This window comes from Apodemus sylvaticus, chromosome 21 (genome assembly GCF_947179515.1).
Source record: "Apodemus sylvaticus chromosome 21, mApoSyl1.1, whole genome shotgun sequence".
Classification (NCBI taxonomy): Eukaryota; Metazoa; Chordata; class Mammalia; order Rodentia; family Muridae; genus Apodemus; species Apodemus sylvaticus.
Window position 1 is genome coordinate 57,379,013 of NC_067492.1, and position 20,013 is coordinate 57,399,025.

At 44.4% G+C, this 20,013-nt stretch overlaps 1 protein-coding gene across 6 annotated transcripts in view; it reads left to right on the top strand.

Moving 5' to 3' along the window:
* The first annotated feature begins 8,069 nt into the window (after positions 1 to 8,069).
* Positions 8,070 to 20,013, top strand: part of Large1 (LARGE xylosyl- and glucuronyltransferase 1) — a 502,501-nt gene continuing 490,557 nt past the window's right edge. For all 6 annotated transcript variants that reach the window (XM_052166462.1, XM_052166464.1, XM_052166461.1 and 3 more), the window contains exon 1: positions 8,070 to 9,093. The gene's annotated coding sequence lies outside the window, so the exon portion shown is untranslated. The remainder of the gene's footprint in view (positions 9,094 to 20,013) is intronic.

Genomic DNA, 20,013 nt, shown 5'->3' on the forward strand with positions numbered 1-20,013 from the left:
AACAAGAGCAGAGCTGAGGAAACCAGCTGGACCATCACAAAAGGGTAAGTTGGGTTTCTTGAATCTACCCAACTCAAGTAGAATGTTAGAAAGTTGCTGGCGAAAGTCCCAGAACTGTTCTGCCTCTGACCAGCATTAATTTGTGTTAAGTTCAATGGGGACTTCACTGCTACTTGGAAATCCATTTGTTCATCTCTTGTTGATTTCCCTAAATATCTACCAAACAGCTGTTCATGTTCCATTCTTCTCTTCAAGACTCTTCCTCCTACTCAATAAGCTTCAGATACACTGGCCTTCATTCAATCACTCAATCATGCTGAGTTCTCCTGCTTCCTTTTTTATTACATGCTGTTCGTTCCAGCTGTAATGTTCTTTGTCTTCACAAATTCCTTGAATAACTTCTACATTATACTCAGCCTAAAGAACTCTTCTTCATGAAGATGATCCTGAACTCCATTTATCTTTTTTCTTTTCCATCATGCCCTCTTTGGTTTTTGTAGCATTTGAACAAACCAATAATGAAGGATCTCTTTCATATTGATTGTTTTAGGATATCTCTTCTACTAGATGATACCATTTACGAGAAAGAACACATAGACACTGCTCATTATTGGCCCAAAGCTGGAAGTTACAGTAGGCTTGATTGTAACTGAATGAATAATATTAGACTATGTTTCAGTGTCTCTAGTAGAGATATTTCCCATAAGATTCTAGCCCTTTGGTGTTAGATGGTTTTTAATCTATGTAGGAGGACAGAAGAAACACATTAGTCTCACTGGGGGTATGAATCTGAGGCAACCATTTGTTTCGGTTATTTGCTGATTTTGGTGGTGTCTATAGTCCACATCTGTCTTCTTAAGCTATGTTGATGTGAGCAATTGCCTCCACAAGAAGAAACAAAATTTGAATTCCTATGTCCTACCCAACCCCAGCCTATTTAAATTGGGAAAATGTAAGAATTTTTCTTAAAACCATTAGATTGAGATCTTTAATCCATCGACTAGTAACAAAGACCTCAGAGCCATGGTAGAAGTGGGAAATAGGCTAGAACCTTTCCCCCCAAGTTCATGAAAGCTTTGTGCCAATCACATGCAGCCTTTCACTGTTTCCTGCTAAAATACCCATGTGATCACATGAAAAGAAGAAGCTATATAACACAACTTTGCCAAGTTGGTGTTGAGTTTTTATTACTATCAAAGGTACAACTGCTTGTGGGAAAGAGGAAGCCCATAGTTATGGGCCATTCCTACTAGGCCAATAGAAGCTATCTACCTTCTGTTTGAGAAACTATTAGTCTTGACCCAGCAGAACTTGAATAGTACACCACTCATCAGCAAATCAGAAGAGAACAGCACAGCAAAAGAAGTATGAGCTATAATTTCCCACATCCTATGTGTTCTGCATATCAGAGACCCAGATGATAAGGGAAGAGTTCAATTCTTAATTCAGAAAGCCGCATACAGAGCAAGCCGGCTCAGCAGCAAACTTTGGGGCAGCTTTGATATTTGTGCATGTCAACTTTCTGGCCATCTGTCGACCTGAAAATTTTCAAAATTGCCACTTTGAGAATTAAGATAAGGGAAAGCCATCAACAAAGAACAGTTGGTAAACCCTAGGAGTAGTTTGTTCTTGTTTGAGGCTAAATCACCACACGAAGCTGGTAGAAACCACTTAATTTATACCAGAATTGCTAATATATTTTAAAAGAAACTATAGCAAATATATAAGCAGAAGTTTATTAGAGACTCACTTAATGAAAGCAATAGGGCTAGAACTTAAAAGTGAGAGAAGGCTGCTAGGTATAGTACTGTACCCTTGTAATTCCAGTGCTTGGAAAGTGAAAGACTGGGGCGTGCAGATCCCTGAGGCTACATAGCAAAATTTCATTCAAATGAGTAAGTAAATAAAATAAGGAAAAGAGAATAAAAGGATGGATAAGGACACTGTGGATAGAATAGTGGATTAGCGTCCTGAGCCTCACCTTGAATGAACAGCCTGAGTTCTCTCTACAGCTTTGAACTGGTGTTGGTGGATGGTCAAACTAGGCAGAGTTAATGTATCCCAGGTGGCCCTGGAGGTGGCTGATGCCTAGCATGAGCTCAAGTCCTATTCTTCAACTTCCAGCTCTAGATTGTTTGGGATGACAGGTTTGATGGCCCCTCTCACACAGACTGCCCCTATCCACTACGCTATAGCCACAGAACTTCTTTGCAAATGTCATCATTGTCTTTGTTACTCTCTGAGATCCACCTTGGTTATCACTTCTACTCTTGTTGGGCAGTTTTCATGCACCCTGATGTATTCCCACTTTAAGCACCTGCAACTCTGCTGATGTGATTCCAGAGAAAACTCCAGGAGTCAGTCAGTTGCTAGTAGCAACTATTTACCCATGAAGGGATTTGATGGAAAAAGTAGTGCTCTAGCTTTTCTGACTAGTGGGATACTTTTAAGCTGTGTTCCTAATCTGTCATGTCCAGCACAGTAGCCACTAAGCCTTATATAGATGCTTTAATTTAAACCAATTACCAGGCTAAGCAATCACAGTATCTTCTTTTTGAACATCCAATAGTCATATGGACTAGCGGCTACTGTGTTAAAGAGTGCAAGAATAGACCATTTCCTTTGTATAGAAATTTTTGGATGTGCTGTTCTATGTCATCTCCCTCAGCATCCTTCCAAGACTGACTAAGGCTGAGCACTTCTTCATTTATCCCTTATTAGTCTTTCCCCCTTCTCTATTTCATTTTCTCACATCCTTACCTGACACCTAGGTTCAATTGTGCTGTTATAAACAAATATCTGAGAAGGACTAATTTATAAACAATATAAATGTATTTCTTATGTTTTTGGTCTGGAATTCCAAGTTTAAGGTAGTATTAGGTTTGCTCTCTGAGGAGAGTCTTCTTTCATATCATATCATATCATATCATATCATATCATATCATATCATATCATATCATACAGGGAGGAGCTGTGTCTTCTTCCATGGTGGATAAGGAAGGGCATAGTGTGGAAATATTGTCCTCAACATGACAGAAGGGCAGAAGAGAGTGAACTCACGCCTATACAATTTCCACTTTCACAATTTACTTGGCTCCTGAGGTCCCATCTGTACATCGTATCACTGCTGGGGTACACTGAAACCACTCATTCTGCTTTTTTGTAGTCACCTCCCAGATTAGTTTCCTATTTCCCAATCCTTGCCTCTGAGTTTTATTTTTTGAGGCATAATGACTGAGCAAAATTGGAAAAAGACAGATGTTGTAAGTGAATGTCTTCTATATCCTACTCATGGACAGATATGCTTGGTAAGCAGAACCCCAGTCTCCAGCCCACAACTATTGAATCAGCCTCTGCCTTGTTACAAGATCCCCAGGTGGTCTTACCCTGAAGTTTTTTTTTTAAATCAAATAAAAGAGGAGTCCACCCCAGGCATCTCTGCCCTTTTAAATCACTTACAAGTTACACACACACACACACACACACACACACACACACACACACACACACACCAAAAAGCTATACATTCTAACCTGTTATTTCCAGGACAAAGTTCTTTTCCTTATATTTATGTTTTACACTTTTGTCTTGGGGTTTTATGCTGCACTGGTTTGAAGTCCTGTTTTGCCAGGATCTGGGGAAAGAAGCTTACTTAAGTTTTCCTGTTGACCATGTTAGCACCAACGCATTCTCCTTCTGTCTAGAGAGGGCTCATCCTTTCCTGTTCTGTTTTATCATAAGTTGTTCAGGGAACTGTGTGTTGACAAGGTTTAACTCTGATAACCTCTCACAACCAATGAGTGAATACATTCTCACTTCTTCCGACAATGGCTTCCTCTATCTAGAGCCAATCCATTCTAATTACCAGGATCTGAGGTTCAGGGTAGCAAGTCTTCCAGAAGATGATGTTATTTTTGGATCACCTGTAACTAGCCTGCTTAATGAACATACTGATGAGAAAATAAACCATTTTTTCATCCCACAGAGAAAGACTGTGCCCTCATTCTCTCTTTCATGTCTCACTTCTGGACTTGCTTTCTTTTCACTTAAATTATGTTCAAATCACACTTTCATTAGTGCTAATTTTCTGGCGTTTTTTAACAGTCTTTTAATTTTTCTCCAAGCAGTTTCTTTCCCATGTCTCCCTGAGGAGTGCCTTTTGTTTTGCCCAGGAATGCTGCATTTTGGTTATTGGCCAGAAAGACGAAGGAATATTTCATGCTCAGTGATTAAATTTTCACTTGAAACATGTCTAGGTTGAATATTGTTTACAGATATTGGAGAACAATTCACCTTCTCTAACTTGAGCTACTGGGCCATTCTCAGCTCTCATAAAGGACTTTACTTAGTTGTAAAATGGGGGATAGAGAGTATGGAACCTTAAACATTAGAGTTCTAGACATTGCACCCTACTCAGATTTAACCTGACATTTGGTTATTGACAAATGCCACACTATTAAGATGTTGTAACCATTCTTTGTTGACTGCTCAGTGTCCCCAGCTGCAGATTCCAGCCTGAATCATTCCTCTGCATTCAATTATGAGTTTATTTTCCTTCCTACAGAATAAACACCTCATGAATGCTACTCACTTACTGGAACACAGCCCCTAAGAAGAGTGTGGAGAGATGGCTCAATGTGTTAAAGTGCTTGCTCTGCAAACATGAGTAACTGTAATAAAAATCGGCATGATAGTGTGTTTTTGTCATTGTAAGATTAAGGAGGGAGGCACTCTGTGCCTTTCTGTCTAGTTTAGCTAAATCAGTGAACTCCAGGTTCAGTAAGACTCTCAAAAAAATAAGATGGGAAAACACTGAGGAAGACACATAGCCTGGACACCGACCTACACACACACACACACACACACACACACACACACACACACCAGGCTTCTGCTTTAAGGCTTGTTAAACTATAGGTGCCTGACTTCTCTTGATAGATCCATTGGTATACAAGTTGTTAAATCCTCTCTGCAAAGTGTCAATTGCCTAACTACCCAGCTCTTGAGGAATGTTCAAATATTCAGAAAACAGTTCCCAAATCTTAGGAGAGTGAGCCTATCCTGGAAAGGAAGACATTTTTTGGGTTGACTTTGATTCATGAACCTCAATGGATGCAATATTCCTTTGGGGGAGGAGTGAGGGTGTCAGAAGTCTGAAAAGCTAGAAACAAAATTCTTGTCTCCTAAGCCAAAGTCCTGATTTGTCTCCGTATCATATTCACCCTTGACTTGTCTTTAGATCCCAGTTGCAATAGTTACTCAGAAAAAGAGGTCAGAAATCAGGGAGGTGGGAACATTTTCTGCCTTCCATTTTGAGATGCCTTTAGGGCCCCCTAGTGGTCATTTTAGGACGTCCAGTTTCTTAAGATTAATTCTGCTTGACCGTAACAAAGAGAGGATAGATGGGAAAGGAAGGAGGGTGTATGCGTGGGAGGGAGGGCGAGTGCAGCCTTTTCACTGGCAGGTGCAATGTTGGTGTAAGGATAAATAGCAGTTGGTTTATAGGATACAATACTTTCCTGTTTCTCAGTTCTCAGCAAAATCTGCAATTCCTTAGCAATAACAGATATATCTCCTTACGTATTTTATTCTGCATTTCTCACACTATCTCATAGCCAAAATCTTTTTTTATGACATTTATATCTTGGTTTGTGTCAAAGAGGCATAATTCCTAGGCAATCACTTCCAACTTTAGGATACACACACTCACACACACACCACAGACTTAACATTTGCTTAGACTGAGAAATGTAGGAGCTTAACAGTTTTCCAAAGGAAACATTTAAAACGAGGAGGAATTAACCAGTTTTGTTTGTGGGTTATAACAGTCTAACAAACTCCCCATTTAGCCCATTCCATACATCACTGGTGTACAGCCGTAACCTCGAGTTGATAGAGAAAAGCTTTTTCATATTCAATGAACTTGACACATGCTATCCAGCATCAGGAAACCTGGTAGTAACTGTGGCACTTCAGTGACTCCAGTGTCTGTTATGTCCACTCTATCCTGTTCATGGTTTTCAAGATGCGGACAAAGTACAACCTTTGGGTCATTTTAATGGAGACATTTCTTTCCCACATTCATCATATTTGTGTTTCTGATGTTCATTCAATTATTTCCTTCTTTGCTTGTAAATTCCAAGACTCTTTCCTTACCCGTATTAACATGTTAATTGTATTGTAATAATGCATTTTTACACCATTAATGAACTGAAGCAAAGTGATAAAAAGAAAGCACACATTCCTGCTTCAATTTTACCCGGTTCCAGGGTGGGGGTGGGGGCTGATGTGGGGGAGGAGGAAGAGAGTAGGGAGGACTGCGTTCTGCTATAAAATAAAACGATCTCCTTGTTTTCTTGGAGTTCTAAACAAAGCTGTATGTCAGAGGAAGAACTGAGCTGCCTTCAAGCTAAAAGGCTTGGCATTAAACCTCGACACTTTAATGGCTTTTAGGATATTAGATAATATTTTATCATATAATGTTATTCTCCGACACAATAATGGCATCAAACCCAGATATGATCTGCTATTCCTGCAACGTTCTCGCTAAGACTCATTTCGGATAAATTCGCGGTTAATTATCCCGAAGCTCCAAAGCTAACGTGGTTTTTGTTTGTTTGTTTGTTTGTTTGTCTGTTTGTTGTTTTTTTCTTCCGCCGGGGACGGTTTTTCTTTCTTCGGTTTGCATCCTCCTCGACTGAGGCTCCTTCTGTTTAGATAAACAGCGCTGGGAACTGGGGAGAGCCCCTGCTGGTAGTGAAAGGGGTCCTGGCTTCCAGAGACTGCAGGGAAGCAGAGGTTGGGGGAAGAGTGTAGACCAGGTCAAAGGACGTCCCAAGGGTGTAGGTACCAAGGCTAGAGCTGGGGATGGGGAGGGGCGGAGATCAGAGGAGCGGGATCCCCAATCCCAGATTAGAGTGATGCTCCACCTCGGGTAAGATAGTCAGCTCAGAGTCCAGAGGTAGGAAGCCCTTTCTAACGCATCCCTCCTCTCTCCATCCCGGCCCTTAAAAGAAAGTGGGTGGGCTGCCGGAGGAGATCGGCGCGGAAGGCAAAGATCCAGTGGCTCCTACGGCTGGGGGAGGTGGGAACTGAAGAGGAAGAGGACCCCAGAAGCCATGGGACCCAGTTGAGGAAAAAACCCGGAAGCTGGATCGCACTTTCGGAGCCTGGTCTCCCAGGACTAGACCGTCCGCTTGCGTCCCTTTTTCACCCTGACTCAGCTTCAGCCTCATGGGGGTATTCTCCCGAGGGATATTCGGTCCCCTTTACTGTAACCAAATCTTCACTCTCCTTCCGCCGTCCGGGCCGAGTCTCGGCATTTCTACTCTCCTCATTAACATCGGTAGGCTAGACTTTCCTTCAGTGGATGTTGAACGTGGGGCTTTGAGCAAGAGTAAAATTAGAAAGGAGGTGCATCTGTGTGTGTACATATGGACACAAAAATGTAGTTTCCCTTTGGGGCGGGGGCGACTAGAGTCTTGCACAGGATTCTTGGATCCAGAATCCAAGCAAGATGCTGTCAAACTGTTCAAATAGGGCCTCTTCGCCCCTCTGGCTGCCCCATTCCCTGTCCTAGGGAAAAGCCGCGTCCCCAGTAGAACGAAAAGCAGGGTAAACTTCCTACCTCCCCCAAATCGTTATTTTGTAAAAGGAGTGGCAGTTGACCCTCCCTGCAGAAAAACCTAAAGCAACAATTGCGAACTCTACCTGCCTCTCTTCCCTCTCTTGCATCCAAGCCCGGGGTAGCCCGAGACAGGGAAGGAAGGGCAGGGAGCTCCAGCTAACACCCTTTTCCCCGAGACCCGGCCCGGGATCCCGGCTCCGGGTGTTTCATCCGCCTGCGTTCCACTGAACCAAGGAGCCAAGGGAGGTGCTTGGCCGTAGGCGTAGCCTAGGCAGGGCGGGCACTAGAGACGCACATTCCTGGAGCTACCCATTGGTTGTCTATGCGGTCACGGGGAAGAGGCGTGGCCCCGAGAAGGCTCCGGTCCCGCCCCCGCTCGGAACCCAGCCCAGGATCGTGTTCCTCCCCCCCCTTTACCCACCCCCCTCCCCAGCTGCACAGACACACAGTCACTGCAGCTGCTGAGCGAGCCCGACGCTCTAGGCACGCGGCGGCGGCCGGACTAACCCGGAGCTCGAACCCCAGCGGCCGCCAGCGCGCTCCCACGCCTTTCCCCGCACTGAGATTCCCGCCCGGCCGCGCGCGGGAAGAGGGGATCGCGCGCCCGTCTGTTCGCGACTCCAGGCTGTCCACAGCGTCTGCAGCGAACGAGCGGTTCCAAACCTGAGCGCTCCGGGAAGCCGGTGCATCTCCAAGGCGGCGGCGGGGGCCGCCCGCACGGCCTCCCCGCACCCATCGTGCTGCGTCCGGCACGCTGCGCCCCGGCGGCAGTGACCTTCCAAGGAGCGATTATCCCGGCCCCGCGCCCCCGGTCCGGCGCCCCAGGCCGGGGCGAGGCCCTCTTCAGCGCCCGCTTCTCGCGGAGCCGCGGGCGGGTGGCGCAGGCCCGGGGGTGGGGGGTGGGTCACCGCAAGCAGCTACTGCCGCTCCCATTGCTCGCTCGCAGCGTTTGTCTCCCAGCCCGGCTGAGCTGTCTTCTGCCTCCTGCCTTGCCGCTTCTTCGGAGCCGGGGGCGCGGCTGCACTTGCCTGGCCGGGCCGGTTGCGGGCAGGCCCTGCCCTGAAGGGGCTAAGCGGTCCGGGCGCGGAAGGTGAAGCCAGAGGAGCTACCGCTCAGCGTTTCTTCCTAGCGCTGGTTTCCGGGACTCAACCCAGGGCAACCCCAGGCCCTTGCCCATGCGAGGCGCCGGGGGCTTGGTAGAGTCCTTCTGGTGTGGAGCAGCTCTCAGCAGCCGCCTCGGAGGAGGAGAAAGAGGGGAGAGTGCTCAGTCCTGGCAAGGCGGACCTTTCCTGTTGGCATTTGGAGCCCAAGGCTGTCCCGAAGTCTGTGCTTGGCACCCTTGGTCGGGTTAGAACAGCGCCAGCTGGGATCTCCACCCGGACCCACTGCACTTAGTAGGCGTCAGTGGCACCACGCGGTTCAGCTCTTTCGGAGTGTACCTCTTCCTGGTTGTAGTCAAGGCCAAGGTAAGAGTCCCGAGGTAACAGCAGGTAACAGCGCCAGACAAGTTATCCAAACCTGTGGCTGGTACCCGGTGTGCTTAGGATGCTAGCAAAGATGATGGGCACAGCGTTTCTGACTTGGCTTTGAGTCCTGGGAAAGCAGGAGGTGGAAGACCCCAATCTCTGGTGTCCCCAGGATCTGTCTCAGGGCCTGACAGGCTCATAGGTGCACAAGATATTGATAAGCAGGAGCAAGTCTGTGTGTGTGTGTGTGTGTGTGTAGGGGGCTGGTTCTTAGTAACACCTGGAGGTACTGTTTCTCTGCCGCTCTGGAACCCTTACTGACTTTCTGCGGTGTTTACCTGCCTTTTATGATGGGATGCCCAGAGAACTTTCCAATTGGTTGAAGAGATGTCGGGTTGGGTGTGTGCATCCACATTTTGCAAAAAGCTCTTTAGGATAAAGTGGTTGGATGATATGGATACCCGTAAGGGGAAGACCCAACCAAATATACCTGGTCTGGCCTGTTAGACTAAACTTCTTTTAGTGATCAGTGCCTAGTCAGAGCTTCCTGTAAATGTCATTGCGTCTGGAGGTTGGGATGGTAACTCTAAAGTATGTGTATCATGAAGTTATACAGTTTATCGCTTTAAAATGCCACCCTCGGTGTAAGGATAGGTCTTTCTACAGGCTGTCTTTGCCATTGTGAGATTAAACCTGTGCACTTCTGGATTTTAAATGGGTCACTTTGAGAGGGAACAGATTGTCTTTTATAGATCCAGTCCATCTCCTGGATGACCCTGCTAAATAGGGATGCATTGATGGTTTGTTTTTTCCCCCTGTACCAGTGCTGATTTACCTTAGTTCAGTAGGTTTCTGCTGAATTCTGAATCCTTGAATTTTGCCACTCAGTCCATTAAGATGAGGGAGCAAAATAGCAGCTTACATTTTCTGTGAATGTCACAGGAAGTTTACTGGATCTTATGTAAGTGTCCCAAGAGAGAACTCATACTCTTTCTTCCTTTATGGGGACAAAAGTGGACTGGAGGGAGGGGTACATCATCTAAAAGCAGAAGCCTTTTCTGACACAGGTGGGGACCTAAAGTGCTAATTTAATGAGTGGAAGCAGCATCTGAGGCTGATGTTCCTTTTTGGCTTCCCTGCCTTCCCACCTCAGGATTCATTTTGATAGACTCAAGATTAGGGGACGATCTAAATTAGGAAAAGAACAGTGATGATTTATTTCTCATCTCTCACAAATCGTTGACATGAATGAATTACTCACCAGTGTGTTGGGACCTTACTGGGCCAGAGGGGAAAAAAACAACAGACTAAAAGAAAACTTGCATGAAGGTTTCACATTTCTCTTGTGTATTTTCAGAGAGTGCTTTACCTTATTGAAAATTGCTTGAGGAGAACACACATTTATGGAGCTGGGGCTGTTAATTTCAGAAAGGAAAGGGAACTGAAGGAACGGATCTGCACAGAAAGGCAGAAGCTATAAGGATTTAGATGTTAGTGGGTTTGCCAAAGAAAGGAGGCAGACTCCCCTAGGAGGACAGGGAGGCTTCAAAAGCAGACATTCTCACCAGTTTGGGTGAACACACGCTGCCTGCAACTGTGGTCTCCCAATGCTTCAAGAAGTGGTCTGAATTGTGGACTAACATTTTTGATGTGGAAGGATATAGACTCCTTTGGCTTTTAAGTTGAAACAGTACGAGCCTTCGAAATAAAATCAAAGTTTATTTTTTTTTTATCCTCTCATAAGTTATGAGAATACTTCTTGTCTAGGTTACCAAGGTTTTTCTATGTTCCGTGTTCCTGAGCTGGTCTTTAAAGCCAGTGCTTGAAGGCAAGTGTCCCCACTTCAGCCACCTGTAGGACGCTAGCGGGGACAAGTCTCCCTACTTCAGCCACCTATAGGACGCTAGCGGGGACAAGTCTCCCCACTTCAGCCACCTGTAGGACGCTAGCGAGGACAAGTCTCCCCACTTCAGCCACCTGTAGGACGCTAGAGGGGACGTGATTTCTGCTCTGCCACCAAAGCACAGAGACCACAAACGGGTGCTGAAGTGACCATGGCTCTTGTGAAAGCTCATGATCTCATGTGTTCGGTGCCCCGTTGTGCTTGCACTATTGAGTAGATTCCAAATGTTTGGATGGTTGGCCTGGTTTAGTTTACAGTGTCATGTGGACAAACTGGGTGTTAACTACAAAGTGTTAAGGGAAAATGTGGTAAGGCTCAATTATAGTGTTTTAAGTATATAAGGGCTATACATTTTGGGAATGTTGCCTCCTGTAAACTGCCTTTTTAACATTGGTTCATGCTAATTTTAAATTCCCTAAGGGTGCTGGTAACTGTCCTCCATCCCACTTGTAGTTCTGAGGACCAAACCTAGAGCCTCATACTTGCTAGGTAAGTGCTCGGTCTACTACTGAGATATATTCCCAGCCCCTTCTTTTTGGGGATGATGTGGGGATGTGCTTTTGGACTATATAACTCAGTCTTCAAAAATAACACTTCTTCAGGACATCTCTGAAATTAATTCCATTAAATTTAAAATTTCTTGGTGTTATCCCTTTAAAAATACATTCTTTACACAGATGGTAACGTAACATTTGACAGTGTGATTGGACTTAGATTGCACTTTTAACAGTGTTAAATCATTAGTGTCTGGGATTCTTTCAGCAGAATTAGAGGATAATTATATTTCCCCAAAGATCAGCAATTAGCTCTTATAAAACACATATAAGGGCAGAAGGAAGAGTCTAAGAGACCGGTCATTCCAGCATACTGGCACTCAAAGGACAAATTTCACCAAGATCTTGGTCCTGCTGGAGTCGTAAAAGCTTGATTCAGCACATAGAATTAGACTTTGTTCAGAATCTGCAATATTCTGCAAGTTGTTTTGTCACCTAGAACCCTGGAGTCTGTTAGATTGCATCTGTGACCTTTTACTCATAAGTATAGTGCATATGTAGGTAGTTTAAGGAGGATTGCTACTGTGGTCTAGGAAAATTGATCAATATAGTCTCATCCTTCTTTTGGGGCTTTATGGATTGATCTTCAGAGGTGCAGCATGATCAAGGGGTAAGAGACTGAAGGAAGAAAATACTTACGCTGTGGTCCTAAGGCATGAAGGGAGGCTTATGAATTTGAGGAAAGCACTTTGGTAGGGGTGGAGGAAGAAGTCGAGGCAGAGTAGTGGATTCTGTAAGGTGAGTGAGACAGGAACAAGGACAGTTTGGGAGTGTGGCATTGCTTTGTGTGCTGGACAGTGGGATGTTGATATTTGAAATCAGTAGGTAGACTCTGGTAGAGTTAACTGTTCTTCTAATTTGGCAAGTAGTGATTTGATTGATTTTGAATTTTTTATGGCAAATGCCTTGCTCTTGTCATCAGTGTTCTTCCTTTGGCCCGTTGGTGATCAGGGGTGGCAGGCAGCCATTCACTCCTGCGAGCTGTGTTCACACGGACTGTGCAGGTGTGTTCAAAGGATGACTGAATTCTCTAGGTTAGCGGGAATAAGGAAGACAAGCAGCATGGAAACCCCAGGATACATTGTATGTGAATAGCGGTGGAATGGCAGCTGGGAATCTCTAGGAAAGGAATGTTTGGAGTCAGAAAGTTCTTGCCTTGACAGGGCCCCTTACTAGCGGTTGTTCTTAGTCTCATGCTCTGTGAAATCAAAACAGGGCAAGAATGGTTGTTGGGCAAGTGCCAACAAAGGTAGTTGATTACCCCATATTGCTATTCATCAGACAAATGTTTTGGTGTCCATGTTTTTCACCATAGAGCGTTTTTCTTGTCCTTTCAAAAACTCCTGGCAATGCAGATAAAGGATTTCTTTTCAAGCCTAAGTCTGGCCTCTGTGTATATGAATGACATTTGTGCTTTCATTGTGTGATTACACAGTAGTGGGGGAAAAGGTCCAGTTTCTTGATATATAATACAGTATGGCAAGAGCAAAGCTGCCTTCTGTTAGAGTAAACTTTATTTTGTATTAGCTCCAGATAGAGTTATGGTTGTGCTTCCCACTAGAACAGAGGCTTCTGTATTATAATCATTTTAATTTTCCTCTTAACTTTCTTTGCTGTTGGAAGAGTTTTATACTGTAAATGGGAGTATGCCTGCGCATGTTTGACTACCTCTGTGTGTTGTGGTAGTAAACTCTAGTTTTTTCCTGGGTCTTCATATCTGCCAGGGGGTGGTTCTTACTTAGGTCCTTCCCTTTTAATATATCCACATATGTCCAAGCTACTTTTACAAGATGGAATAATATCTTGCATAGAAACTATATAAACCTCTAGATTATTTCTAATACCTACTCCAATGTAGATGGCATGTACATACTTGTTACAGTGTGCTATTTTTAGAGTAAATGACAGTGAAAAAGTCTACATGTTAAGTATAGATACGATTTTTATTTTGTATTTTATTTAAAGATTTAGTTTTACTTTATGTGTATGAGTGTTTTGTCTGAAAGTAAAGTGTGCCTGTACTGCAGATGTCAGAAGACGACACTGGAGTCCCTGGAATGGAGTTATGGACAGTTGGAAACTGCCAGTGGGTACTAGAAACTGCATTCAGGTCCTCTGCAAGAGCAGCAAGTGCTCTTAACTGCCATCTGTTCATCTCTTCAGCCCTAGCCACAAATTTTAATGCTGCTTTCTGCTGCTGGCTGCCTGCTTAAGCTCTCTCAATCTGAGGGCTGACTGCATGTGGTTAGGAAGAAACTCAACAGTGGAGCTGTGCTGTCTGAAGGGTAGTAAGAGAGAGTGTGGAAAGTCAAATTTGGAATTGTGATCTCATGGACTAAGTACATTTAATTTTACCTACCTACCTATTATCTGTCTGTCCATCTGTCTGTCTGTCTGTCCCTTTCCTTTCCTTTCCTTTCCTTTCCTTTCCTTTCCTTTCCTTTCCTTTCCTTTCCTTTCCTTTCCTTTCCTTCCCCTTCTTTTCTTTTCCTTCCCCTTCCCCTCCCTCTTCCTCTCCCTCTCCCTCTCCCACTCCCTCTCCCTCTCCCTTTCCCTTTCCCTTTCCCTTTCCTTCTTCATTCACTTTACATTTTGATCAAGGTTCTCCCCACACCTTCCACTTGCCCTGGCACATTAAGTCTCATCAGGACTTGGCACATCGTCTCCCACTGGGGCCTGAGAACCCTGCCCAGCTAGGGGAAAGGGATGAAAAGGCTGGAAGCGTCTGAGACTCAGTCCCTGGTCAAGTTGTTGGGGAACCTACATGAAGACCAGGCTTTACAATTGCTACATGTGTGACTCTTCCACAAGACTCCCTGAGCTCCTCTTCCTAATGTTTGGCTGGGGGTCTCTGCGTCTCTTTCCATCGGGGGCTGGATGAAGCCTTTCAGATGACAGTTGTGCTAAGCTCCTGTCTGGGTGATCCTTGCCCCCATAGGTGACCCCTGGAGGGAAGGTGACAGAGCTTAGGGGGGCAGCATGCAGATCACTTCTTGTATATTTAATTTTTTAAGAACAGGAGCAAAAATAGAGCTGGTAAAAGGAGTCTGTGTGTGTGTGTGTGTGTGTGTGTGTATTTACTCATTTGTTTGGCACCTTCTGTGCCTGTATTGAGTGGGATCAGATTATGTCAACTCAGGTGCTCTCTGTTTCTTGGATTCCTAGGACAAACAATCTGTCAGTAAAATATTGCTTATCTTGTATCTTGTAATTTAGCGTCTCCCCAGAGGGAGAGGACTAACTTGAGCTAGTTTGTGGTAAGGTTTAGACTTCCAGGTAGGGGTTTAGCTTTCTGCTCTGAAATGGGAAGTCAAACTCTGACCTGTGAGTCAAAAATAAATAAATAAATAAATAAATAAAGACTTGCTTAAAAAGAATGCCAGCCAGGCTGGTGAGATGGCTCAGCGGTTAAGAGCACTGACTCCTCTTCCTGAGGTTATGAGTTCAAATCCCAGCAACCACATGGTGGCTCACAACCATCTGTAATGAGAAACAAACAAACAAACAAAAACCTATGGGCCAGAGCAAGCAGGGGCCAGAGCAGGAGGGAGAAGGGAAGGGGGAAAATAAAGGATGCTAGCCTTTGCTCTTGGTTGCAAACTTTATAAAACCTCTCATACATGAGGCCATGAATATATACACGAGCTTGCTTGCTTCTTGTATATGGTACCAACTGGTTGATCCTGGAATGTTACACTAGTACTAGCTACCACTTGAGAAACAATGTTGACCATTTTAACTGTTCTAAAGTTGAGTTGGCCCTTCTGGGATCTTCTGCTCGGGACCCTCAGAAGAAAGCCTTTCCATTTGACCTCATAGGGGAGAGGTTGAATAAAGGTGAAAGTCAAGTCTGGAAGAATATATCCTGACTTGTTTTGGAGTTGCTTCAGGATTCCCTGGGGACAGAGTGTAATGCTTACTGGAAAGAAGAAATCTCAAGTGCAATGTGACTCTGAGAGTCTGTTATTATTTTAATATTGAAGCTAAGTGGGAGAGTGCTGTTGTACTGGCTGGTTTCTGTGCCAACTTGACACAGGCTGGAGTTATCACAGAAAGGAGCTTCAGTTGGGGAAATGCCTCCATGAGATCCAGCTGTGCAGCATTTTCTCAGTTAGTGATCAAGTGGGGAGGGCCCCTTGTGGGTGGTACCACCTTTGGGCTGGTGCTCTTGGGTTCTATAAGAGAGCAGGCTGAGCAAGCCAGGGGAAGCAAGCCAGTAAGAAACATCCCTCCATGGCCTCTGCATCAGCTCCTGCTTCCTGACCTGCTTGAGTTCCAGTCCTGACTTCCTTTGGTGATGAACTGCAACGTGGAAGTGTAAGCTCAATAAACCCTTTCCTCCCCAACTTGCTTCTTGGTCTTGATGTTTGTGCAGGAATAGACACCCTGACTAAGGCAACTATAAGTGAGGAGAATTTTGCATATAAAATCTTCTGTTAAAACCAAGTAAATTAAGATAGGTAATTGTTTGAGCTATGAAAGATTTTTATTTTACAAAAGTGATTTATTGTGGGTCTCCATTTAATGGCTGTTCCTTTATAGTATTTGAAATTATTTTATGAATTCAATCCTGATGGACAGTTTTAGGAGACTCACTTGTTATTAGGTAATGCGGGGACTTTTGAGCCATGAAATAGAATGTCTCATCGGATAGCCTACTAAGCTTACGTGCCATGAAGTCCAGTATGAGATGTGTTACAGAAAGAAGAACATGGCTAATTTAAATGTTTGAGTTCACTAAACTGCCTATATGGGACAAGTCATTTGGTTAGCTCAGTGTTCCCAGGCTTCTGATTTTCTTGTTATTCCAACTTTTACTATTTTATTCTTTTCCTTTTTTTTTTTTTACTTAAGTGTGTGTGTGTGTGTGTGTGTGTGTGTGTGTATGAGAGAGAGAGAGAGAGAGAGAGAGAGAGAGAGAGAGAGAGAGAGAGAGAACACACATATGCAGAAGTCAGAAAATAACTCATGGAAGTCTCTTTCCATTATGCGGGTTTTAGGTGTGGAACTCAGGTCAGGCTTGAGGGCAGGCGCCCTTACCCACGGAGCCATCTTCTTGGTCCGCTTGTTAAATTTCCAGAGGGGAAAAAAAAACAATGAAATTGTGTGTGTGTGTGTGTGTGTGTGTGTGTATATACATCAAGCCATGCACATGTGTTAACAGTTCTTTCACTGCCAAACTGCTATCAGGGATTTTGCAGTTGTGTCGTCTCCCCCGATCCCCAGGTACCTTTTTATCTCTTATCAAGTTCTCAGAAGAGAGTTTGTTCTAGGAATGGAGTGCAATGGAGGCATTTACTCTGCAGAGGTAATTTTGGAGTTGTAGGTAATCACAGGCCAGGGTAGAATGGAGAGTGAAGTCTCACCCATAATTTGAGCCTCTCTTGGCTGCTTTGGACAGGCAGCAGACAGTGATGGAAATGGAGTCCTGAGTACTGGCAGAGCTTTGCTCTTAACAGGGTCTTTTCTGAATTACCAAGGCCGATTGGAAAGAACGGACTTGGCTGATCTTTCCAGTTCTCCATGGTAGCACTGGAGTTTAGGAGGATTTGCAGCAGCATATGGTCTTGTATGCATTTTTTTCTTCATGGGTTTTTTTTTTTTAATTCATAACGGGGTCTGGTCTTGAGTGTTATTCTGTAGTTAGAGAGATGGCTTTTGCTTCAGACACCTTGATGTATATAAATAAAGTTTAACATGTGTGGCTGACTGGAAGGCATCACTGCCCCCTCCCTTTAGTTTCCAAAACAGTTGTGTGGAACCTTAATAAACCAAAAGTATGTACCAGTTTTTCTGACAGATATTAGATTCTCATCTCGGAAAGGCATTAATTGTTCTTTGGAAATGCAGGCAGAGGAATAAGGGGTGGGCTTTTATTACCTCCACTGGGGTGACTGGTTCTTAGTAGCTCTGCATTCCAGTAAATAGTCAAAGTGTGTGCCTCAGATGATCTAGTCAATGAAAGTGTGAGCCTGTGTTCACAGTTCGTAGGGTGATCATGGAGGGGGAAAGTTGCAGCAGACCCAAGTGTGCCTGGGATGAAGTTGGCAGCCTCAGGCCACTTCATGGAGCTTTTGTTTTCCATCTATGGTGGATATTTCAGATCAACATAATAAGTTCTCTGAAAGCTTGTCTTTGTGTGTTCGACATTGATGACCTGGATTCGGCCCTGTGCTCTTTCCTTGGAATATATAGAGATTTTAACTTATTTGGAATGAGATTGGGTGTACTCTTAAGCTGCTTCACGTGCAGATGCCAAGATGTGTTGAAAATGTCTTGAGAAGCATTTTCAGTACAAGCCTTAGAATGACAGAGGATGTGGACGTCTCTAGTGCTGATGACAGTGGCTGTGGCATGACTGTGGATCAGGCTGTTGTGTCTGTTAGGAGCAAGTGGACTTCTGGGATTGAAGGGAGAGAGACCTGCCTGAGTGGGAAAAGGTCAGGGAAGAGGCCTCCTTGCCCTGTAGATATCTTCCTCTGTGTAGACTTGAGGTGCTTCACGTAGACTCTGAAGGGCCCTGAGTTAACTGGATAGCCCCTTGTGATCAGAGTATCTATACTGAGACAGCATTTAGTCTGAAGAAGGCAGCTGAGTTCACAGATCAGCCTCTTCATCCATTCAGCCTGAAGGAGACAGTTGAACCCCCAGACCAGCTACTTTATCCCAAATCCTTGGATACTGATGTTGGTAAGGAAAGGAGAATTTTTTTCCCAGGGACAGTGACTTAAGTCCACGCTCCCTATCCACTTCCCTTGGTTCTTCTCTTATACTTCTAATTCTAGGATCTGTCCTAAGCTCCCTTCCTGTCTTTCCATGCACTCCACTTCAGTTTGTTTCATACCTTCCTTAACGAGACAAGCTTTCATTAGAACCACTTTCAGTGACTTTAGCTCTAGTTTCTCTGATAGTGTGGTAAGGTCACACCCATCTTAGAATTCATGGGAATATCCCATAAGTTCTTAGCACTTAGAGATTTCTCAACAGAAGTATGTGGAATTAAACCTAGAGACTTCTGATCTTGTCCTTGAGATAATCAGTTGGAGAGGTTGGGAAAAATGTGCTAAGTGAAGCACAATAACAGATAATTAGGGCTGAGTAGAAAGGCGGTGGCATTGGTGGGGATCGTGAGCATTGAGCTGAAGGTGCTAATGGGAACTGGCGACTGGAGCTTGCTTTAGCCTTTAAAACTCAGTGAAAGAGGCAATATTTAAGATATACCCTTGGATATGAAGTGCTTAAACCATGAGTGGAAGGACTTACTAGAGGTCATGCCGGGTAAGGTTGACAACGTAAATACCTAATTTGAGGTTTGAGAAGAAACAGGCAAGAGACTGTTAGCAAAAGCATTGCAAATGAAATGAAAATAACTAATTTTCATTTCACTGCTTTGACCCAAATACCTCACTGACAATTCCATCTTTAGATACTGGCAATTGGGAAAATTCAGGTTCTGACACATGAACTTGAGGAGGAGCTACTCAGTTGTAACACCATGCATTGTCTAAAGACCCCTGACTGGCATTGTTGCTATAGGACAGAGGCCAACAGATGCTTCTATAAACTTTTCCAGTTGTAATCATTGCCTCAACTTAAGCTTGGCATTTATGTTGTAGATGTTTAACATTACTCATTATAAAGGCAGCCTACTTGGAATAAAGTACACTTGTGACATAGCCACTGTCTAAAAATAGCACTTTCTTTTTGGGCTGTGCTGGGGGACAGGGCTTTGGTGAGGTCTCTCTCTGGAGCCTCTCTTATTGGAGGTTTTTTTTAAATGGACCCATGATTATAGAACAAACAACCTTTTCTGGGCTTTGGATAATGTTCAATACAGAGTGTAATACAGACAGTTCTGTTCTTCATGTGTGTCTCCTATGGCAGCTACCGAGAGGAGAAAGCAGGCTGCTCAGAGCCTTTCCAACTAGGCTGTGCTTCACAGCCTGCTCTGTGCTCTGCCCTCTACCCTCAGGACTGCCCTTGCTTCTCTGAAGCTTCTTCCTGCTGGATTGTGGGGACAATCTTTGCAGACTGGTGGAGTAAGCCATTCTGGATAGTAGAGTTTTTAAGTAGGATATTTCACTCCCTAAAAAGAGAGGTTTTTATATCTCATCTTTGGGGAATGAGAGCTTTTCTGGAGTGTTCTGTGGATTGTCCCTCGAGGGCTCATTGCCAGTGACAGGAAGCCATCTACCTTTCTTATGGGACACACAAAGCTTGTTCTGAACTATCTGCAGCACATTCGTTTCATCTCCCTCCCCTCTCCATTTTAGGAACCACCAGTTCCTAACTCTAGTTTTTTTATTTATTTGATTATTTTCCCCAAACCTAGCAAGGTCTGTATTTACTTCCTTTGCCTGCTCAGCTTTTTCCTTCTTTTCTGCCGGGGACATCTTTCGTTCCCCTTTGAAACTAGTTTAGGAAGGTCTTTCTCCTAGCTTTTCTGATCCTGGCTTCAGAATG